The sequence below is a fragment of the Ischnura elegans genome, chromosome 9 (genome assembly GCF_921293095.1).
Source record: "Ischnura elegans chromosome 9, ioIscEleg1.1, whole genome shotgun sequence".
NCBI classification, from domain to species: domain Eukaryota; kingdom Metazoa; phylum Arthropoda; class Insecta; order Odonata; family Coenagrionidae; genus Ischnura; species Ischnura elegans.
The window spans coordinates 60444490-60453492 of NC_060254.1; the positions used below are offsets into that span (position 1 = coordinate 60444490).

Here is a 9003-nt window from a genome sequence, read left to right on the forward strand (position 1 = left end):
TGCAAGGTTTTGCAAGGATCCGAATAACAACCATTTTGTGCCTATCTGCCGCACGTGTGAGTGTCAACGCGCGAGTATCAGCTTAGTCTAGGCTCACGGTAAAATGTGTCTTCATTTCATTGACGAGGATTACAAAAAAAGAATTTTCATTTTATATATTATTTTCTATTTTATAACTGCCCAAAAGTACCATATGGAGCAATAAAAAAAATTGGTTTTCAATGTTGAGCGCATTCGTGATGCTGGGACAGGAGTAGGAAAATATTTTGGTCAAGGGAGTGGTTGCCACGCAATACTAGGTGATGCTCGTGCCAAGGGAGATAATTTGTCGACGAAGATGGAAAATGGTTGGCTCAGATTAAGCATAAAATGGCAATGGAGGTTCTACTAATGTAAGTCTAGAATACCTGTTTCAGTGAGCTCAGTTTCAAGAACCTTTTGCAAGGAATAATTATTAATTAGCCCAACATATGGAAAACTTATAGCAGATTGAAATTGTGACGGAAAAAAACAGAGAAGTACAGACTGATACAAAATAAAATAATTTTCCTTGAGAAAATATGGACGGATGTAATTCATGTACGGTTGTTTGAGGTACCTATAATTAGTATATCCCGAAATAATGAGAAAAAGCCAGTAGCACAGCGAAAAACAGAAATATAAATCGTGATGCAAAAAGCGCTTCAGGAAAACAAAGTAAAGCATAAACATTAGAATAGAATATATTGGACACGTAAGCTATTGAAAAGAAGCTAAAATATTCCACTTAATTATTTTCTTCAAAAATTTTCAATTATAAATGACACACTAACAACGTCTCGCCTCAAATTACATGATTAATTTCATTCATTTGCGGGGGACCAAAAGGGTTCTCTAATATCCATTGATCTACAAGCTCTAGGATCGATTATCTCTGGCAGAAGAGCCTCCTTGTAGAAAATAAAACAATTTTTGTTCCATTTTCTCCGACCAAAATTCGTCATCCCGTAAAATTCTGGTATAGCGGCAATCTTGCCTCGTCCATACCACGAATTCACAGAATGGCGCACCTGTGGCATGCAATTGACCTTGCACCTGATAATGGTAATTATGAATTTTTTTTAACTGAGAGTTTTTGTCAAGACAAAAGCACTTAATAGTTTTTGCTGCATCTTCCAATGTTAAATTTTCCGCCGACTTGGTACATTTCAATTCAATAATGCCACCGTCATCGGTTATGCCATCCGGAGAAGCGGCAAGGAAACATTGATTTAGGTCAATGAATAATCCCGATGGCGATACTCGACGTCCTGAGATTTGCTCGTACTTCCTTATCGCTTCCTTTTCGTGCATCTTCCCATACTGAGTCGCTTCATTGGTGAACTTAGTGCTGTACAGAAGGCGTTTCACAATCGGGACCCATTTACTTGTCGTGCGGCTTTTGCAGATAATACCGAAGTTGGACGACGATAGGCGATTCTTCCTCTTCCCACCATCTTTCCTGCTCCGATTGACCCTGAGTTTCTTTCTCCAGTCTATTTCTTGAAGCTGGATTAACTTCCAATGATTTCATTAGTGCGGCCGCTTCTCTCTGCAATTCTTCGTTGTCCATGTCCACATTTCACCATAATCAGCTCCATCATTCTTCTTTGAGAGATTTTTTTTTTTATAAACGCCTTTCTTGGCTAAACACCTCTGCACTGCTTGTACACGCCGAAGTCTTCGCTGGTAAGTAAATTTAAACACCTTGTGGGGACTTTTTCCACTGAGAACTTACCAAGCTGAATACCTCCACATAGGCCAACCTGGAAATCGAGACCAGAACCATAAGCCCTGTGTTGGTATGACCCCCTTTTTCTCCTGTTCACTTGTTTACCACCGGAAAATTTGGCCACGAGTGACATAAAATTATCCGCATGATTACTAGTGTCGTTGGTAATTAACTGCCCTGATTTGCGCACAAGCGGCTTCAAAGCCAACTCAATTTTTTCTAGGCCAGCATTTTCTTCGGCACTGAAAGTCTTCAGGTGCCTGTCAGCAGCTTCGCAAAAGTAATCCCGGCATTGTGCGTGACTCCCAAATACATGCTTAGGTCCATTTTTCAAGTCATTAATTAAGGATTCAACGCTATTTCCTGTTGTAGAATTATGCGCAATGGCTCCGCGAGCTGCTTTTTTTAATCGCAGAATTTTTTGTCTCGTTAAAATGGCTTTTAAATCGGGCCCTTCGTCAACAATTTTAAATAAAGCTTTGGTGTAGCACTTCACAGCATGATTAGCGCATTCCATTTTTTTTGACATGTCTACCTTATGGAACTAATTTCCTCACTTTTTTCATTACAGTGGAGTCGCCATCTCCAATAAGGTAATGATACTCCAAACCATGCAGCTTCATGCTAGATCTAAATGCATTGACAACCTTATCGGCTTCCATAGCCCCCGAGGAGGAATTCCAATTTTTATAGCATTTCTCACGAGTAGTCGATTCCCCTATTTTTTCTAAATAGGCGCACATGGAACAATATTTATTTCTAACATCCAAGTGAAGCAACCTTTTAGTGCGATGCCCAATCACACATTTATCAGCCTTACCTATCCTAATTTTTCTTCGCATTTTCCGAAGGTTGCCTTGTCTATACTACGCATTCCTATGGTAGAGAATGCCTCCTCTAAGTTGGCATGCCCTCCTCCTGTTGACATAAACCCCCAAACTGCACTGTCTGCAATTTTTAAGGAAGTATTTACGTTTTCCCCAATTTTCTCCTCAGTTTCCACATCTTGGTGGCTGGGTTCGCTAAATACTGTCCTTTTCAATTTACAAAAAGGACACTGAAAATCCAAGCGCCAAACAAGAGATTTTGTGGACGTAGACAATAGTCTGAAATATCCATTACTGCTTAGTAGGCACGTCGTTCGATGGAATTCAAGAGATCGAATTTCTCTCAAGAAATGCTGTCTGTCAACGATAAATCTCCCATTAATCAGGCTGATTGCTGAATCAAGACCCGGATTATGCACTTCTTCTGTACTTAAGTCCAATGAGTCCCTGAAATACAAAACAAATCCATATGTATTAAAGCAATAGTAAGTACTATATGCAGCAATTATAGCATATAAAGCAGCTTAGAAAATTATAAACTAAGGGTGTGCTGCAATTCCCAGATGGAATTATATCATTGAAATAACGTAATTAATTAACTTTGAGTTCAGCACGCCAAATGCTCAAAGCTACAGCGAACGTGAACGGATTCAAGGTATTTATTAACCTGGGGTAAAAGTATTCTTCTTCAGAAGGTGATGTATCCCGAGAGTATTCTGTCCATCGTGCAGCGAAACTATACGAATTTTCGTCTCAAATAACCTCTAGGGAAAAGCTTTCATTGAATCTGGCGCAAGACAATACTTCATAAAGGCGTCTTGGATGGGTTTGAACTAGTAGTGAATTGTACTTAATTGCCAAATTTTTAGCCATAATTAACAAGGCTAAAATATTATTTTCTAGCAGTGTCCCTTGTGCATGATTGTGTCCGCTAGAAACGAAGTCTTTATCACACAGAAAATAAGGATTCTTCATTGCGTTTAATTTGCATCAAACTTGCTAGCAAAAGCATACGATGTAATTTGTTCATCCCAAATAAAATGTATTCATGTATGTCATCTAGCGTGTCAAAAGTATTGTGAAAATTATTTCCCTCTTTGCATTTCAACCTAACTCCGATTGTGTTGTCAAGTTGGACTAGCCATTACGTGGAACGAATCCTCATAACAAGACGCTCTGAGCCATTCATGTAACATGATCCCACACTCCGGAATATGAGCTGGAGTTTGGATCAGGTGTGTCGACTGCCTGACGCCAGTCCCCCTGCCCTCGCTATTTCCCCTCTCAGTTCGAGCGGCCGCTGCCGTTGCCAGCCCTAGTGCGCAGTGAGACTCACATGCCGGATAAATGGGAGGATATGTGGTCCGTGTGGTCGCGCAAGGCTCGTGCGAAGTGCGGTGTGTGTGTGTTAGGAAGATTGGTCTTTGTCTCTATAATTTGAAGCATACAACAGCGGGATGGACTAAAATTAAAATAAAAGATACTTAATTCGAGTGGAAGGAAATTTTATCTTTATCTTCTTATTTGACAGGCCAACCCGCGGAAAAACATAGATTTTCGCTAAATTGTCGTCTGCGCAGTTAAATTTGTCTCAAGATCAAATATGAGACTTTAAATGAAGAATATCAGACCTCAGCGGAGGCTACTTTGAACTTGGTACGCGAAAAATTAAGTTTTTCCTTCAATAATATCGGAAGCGTAGAACATAGAGAGAATTATCAACCAATCTATTTTCGTCCGCCCTATACACCTCCCAAATCCCGTCTATTCCAAAGCTTCACAAAAGGAAGTCCGAATACGATTACCATGCGTTATAGAAAATTAAGTATTACTCAGGACATAAATTTATTTTACGGATATTATTTCTCAAGAACTTTACGGAATATGAGCCTGTTTACCGTAAAGAAGTGGAATTCTAAGAATAATTCTAAGAACATCCTTTGGAACTTAGATATGGTACTTATTCTACAGCAACAAAGTCGATTTTCTTTGATTGGGGTATGTGATTTTGTAATGGAGAATGATTTCATAAGTATTAGAAAAATTCGTATTTAAACTATTACTCAAAGAAAAAATGTGAAATAACAGCTGTATACTTACATTAAGCCTTCAGAATTCAAATGATGAGTTGGGTCTAAATATTATGGATTATCTACAGTGGTACTTAATTTCCTGAAAAGTCGGTGGATAAACGTTAATAAATATTAAAAATTGGCTACAAATAGATAATAATATATGCATTGTATTGCCATATCTGAATACTCACTTCACTCGCCACTTCCTGATACTTTATGCTGACCTCTTCTTCCTCTTTGCCGACAGGAATAAGGCTCCCTTTTTGCTGCGTCGATAGTCCCTCTTAGAATTAGTAGTTTCCATCGATAAGCTTTCTTGTTTGACTCAGGCAAAACCAAAATTCAACAATGAAAAAAATTAGCGTCGCATGGGCACGATCGAAGAAAGTACGACCAGAATCCCCAGCCGAAGAAATCGAAACTCGATAACTCTCTCGGAGTTGTCTAGAAGTGACAAGATCACACGACTGCAAGATGCTACTTCTTATCCTGTGCGCTCCTGAGTCGTTCGTTACCTCCCTTTAAGTCCATCAAGCAGCTCAAAGCTTCGAAGAAAGAGGGAGGACGCTCCTTCCCCTACCCGACCCCTCCCCCTGCCGTGCTACCGCTGCCTCCCCTTCCTCTTGCCGAGCGATCAAGTCCTTCTAGTACCCTCACCTCGCCGCAAGCGACGCCCTACGACGGCTCCTGTTTTAGTCATTATTATTCGGCAATTTATGACTTAATGCATGTGTATTTCTTGGTTTTAAAACTCGCAATTGACTATTAACGTAGCTGGGTATTTCCCGTTGTGATTGGTTTTTGCTTAACACAATGCGTTCACTTAATTCCTACGTGTTAAAATTGCAATTTCCACTTTATGTAAATTTGGATAAGCTAGGGAGAACATATACATTAACTTTGATGCAATGGCGAAAATTTCACTCCGATATTTTCATTATCACCGCTTAAATTAGAAAACGCGTTTACCGGGCAATCACCTTTCGCCTTAAACCCATTCAAATACAACCCCAGGATTTCCAAACGACGGATATCATTTCCATTGGAAAAGAACCTACCCTGTTATTTTGGAATGAATTCAAATGATTAATTAATTTTAATTAGTAAACAGACAATATACCATATATTAATGTTGATAATGGACAAAACATGGGTAATTTTACAGCTATTTTACAGCCATGTAATCCTAAAATGCAAAAAAATGGACTACTAAATTTACTTAGTATCACGACGTATAAATTATCTTTTACATTAACTAGCATAAATAACACATTATGATGCACAAACATTAGCCGAATAATCTACGTAACTTCTATTTTTATTGTTCTGAAGAACACTGAATAATTATACAATGAAAATAATATTTTTAAGCAAAAAAATAATAAAATTTGGGATAAAGTATTTGTTTTGATACACGCAGTCACGGCGTTACAACCTTAAGCGTCTATGAACTGGCAAGAGGGCAGGGAAAACGGATAAAAAAATGATGTACAGGAGAAAGGGGTGAAAGCTGTCCCAGGAAATAACGAGTTATCTGGCTCCCGCGTTGGGACGTAGGGGAGACGACACTGAACAGAGAAAAAAACATCATGGTCCCAGGAGCTGCGGTATCCTCGGGCGGAAAAGCTGTCCCCCTTGAAGGATTGAAATAAAAAACGCAAAAGGAACACAAGAATAAAAAGAGGGAACAGACGAACAGAATAGAACGAAAGAATTGTTAGGCAAATGTACATTATTATAATATTTACTGCTTTTTTCTAAATTACCTTCTTAGCCTGAGCGGATTTGTACTCACATCTTGCCTCTACTTATTTAATGCTCTATTTTAATGAGTTATGATTGCGCAATATAGTTTAGTGAAGTTTATCTTGTCTTTTGTTTTCTCATTTATCTATGATTACCAAATCGTATGTAATAGTGTCTATACATTCTATCTTGCCTTCCTTTTAAATTTTTGCATTGGTTTATTTTTTTATGTATTTAAATCTTGTATTGGGATTCATTGCCCTCTAATACACGATATTATTATAAAACGAAATGGGGGATGGAGATAGGAAATTTCGACTCAAAGAGCATAAAATGGGAAACAGAGAGAGAGAGAGAGAATACCACATTGATAAAATAAAAAAATGAGAAGGACCTAGCTCGCGATGCTTTACGAAACCGCATAACCTTAGCCTTGTGATTATTCCTCATGCCTTACTCCTCGCAAGGCTTGTCCAACGCATCCACTGTAACCTAAAGCCCCTCGTGACTAGCTAATCAATGACTGATCATCCGCGAACCTCACTGGTTTGAACACCAATCCTCCCACTATTACTCCAGCTTCCAACTCATCCCACGCTTCTCTTAACAGAAATTCTCGTACCTCAACAGAACGATTACGGAATGGAATAGACTCCCTGCCCTATCCTAACAACGTAAGGATTATCAAGAAGAGGTGTAAAGGATTTATATAGGAAAAGTAATATCATTACATTTTAAATATTCACTATCTAGTTCCATTTTGGTGATGTATTTTTCATTGACAATATTTTTATTTTATATAAACTGTTACCACCTGGCAAATAGCCAACTTGTAACTTGTACAATATAATAATAATAATCTCCTCAGCGTACACGTTATAACCAGCTGCGATAGAGGACAGCCTTTCCTCACTCCTCGGCCAATACTTGCCTGCATAGATTCTCCGTCGGCTAACCTCAATTGTTAAAAAAAGGAACACAAGAATGGTAAGATAGAACAGGCGACCAGAATAAACCAAAACGAAACGGGGGATGAAAATGGGAGATCTCGATAGAGCATAGAGCATAAAATGAGAAACAACAGAGAGAGAAAGGATGCCGTACTGATAGATATAAAAAAAAGAAAGACTAAATTTCGTCGGAAGCCTAATTTTTTCGCAGCATTTGGTCCCCAGTTTCTCTTCCCTTCCTATCAGCTCCCTCTACTCTTTTTCGGGGGCACATAAAACCTTACTGTGTCGGCTTTTCCGTCCTCCTCCTCCGGCCCGGCCTTCGACGGAATTCGGGAACTGAAAGGAATCCCCATTCCACGACGCCTTTCTCTTCACTTTTCCCCTAAACGATTTTTCCCTCTCTCTCCTATCCCTTGATCCTAGAAACTCGTTCCCTACACTCCTATTGCGTTCTCAGGTTGTCCAACCGATCAAAACAGTAATATTCATGCATAATTCCCGGTTTTCCTGGGAAATTTTACAAGACTCCAGGTTAATATTACTTGATTACCTACTGCGAAGAGATAAGAATTTCAAAACACCTATAATAGGGTGGTTTCCTATTATGTATTGCCTTAATCGAAAGATTATTACTCCTGGAGTACGTATTTCACGCTTTTAGATTTTTAAATGACGATATCTATTTTTCGCGATTCAATGAAAAGTGAAAATTTTCAAGCGCGTGAAAACGCGACGGCTAAGTATGAATGCCGGGAAAACTCCCTGTGACGTCGTTCTGGTTCCCGCTGACGCAACTGAGGTGACCTTGGGGCGAGGTTCTGAGCGCTGATACGACGCAGGATGCTAGCAGGTAGCAGAGTACCATGCTAGCTGCTAGCTCTTGGCTTAAATAAGGATTATTAATACCTTATCAAACGAGGAAAACTCTCCGACCTTAGCCAGTTTTAATAGGTGATTATTAAGACATGTGTCTCTGAGCTCTGTGCCTCATGAATGCATTGGTATTCTCAGACGATGTAAAACTCCCATCTACTCGTATAGAAACTAGGTCCCTGTGACGTCACGTGGAGTGGCATCGCATGGGCGCCAATCTGGCCTTTTTCAAATGAGGATAAAATTGACCCTTGCCATTCGTTTAAACCGGTATTTCTAAAACCAAATAATTTGTATATTATGAATACACTAATGGTGGGTAACGAATCGCAATCAATGCCTTTCGTTTTCTTTGATGAAGTAAACTACCCTATTACTTCAATACATCTAAATAATATTATATTTATGCATTTAGAAGGCCAAGGAATAGGTTAGCTAGCACACATTGTATCTTAAATTTAAATTTATTCAATGCAAGCCAAAACACTGCTTCGACCAAATAAGTAGGTGTTGACGTCACCTGAAACTCTATTCTCGGTGTTTTTTAATGCTACTTGAGTCAAGGATGCTACACATTTCGATTATGTTCCCTTGTCAGACATTCCACGTCTCAATGCGGCTGTAAAAATTCAACTGCGACACTGCACTTCAATATTACGACAAACACATTTTGGGCCAGAAATTGGGTGTAGAACGGGAAATTTTTTATGTGAAATGAATTTGAAATAAAATATTTTTAAATTCCAGGTGGAGCGAAAATTTGATGAATACACATTTCC

The 9003-nt window shown here is 39.0% G+C and overlaps 1 long non-coding RNA gene across 1 annotated transcript; it reads right to left on the reverse strand.

Moving 5' to 3' along the window:
• Positions 1–1433: 1433 nt before the first annotated feature.
• LOC124166072 lies at positions 1434–5545 on the reverse strand. Its single transcript, XR_006866392.1, has 3 exons — positions 4844–5545; positions 4678–4749; positions 1434–3024 (listed from the first exon to the last, which is right to left on the reverse strand). It is a non-coding gene; the product is annotated as an uncharacterized LOC124166072 (long non-coding RNA).
• Between the last annotated feature and the right edge of the window lie 3458 nt (positions 5546–9003).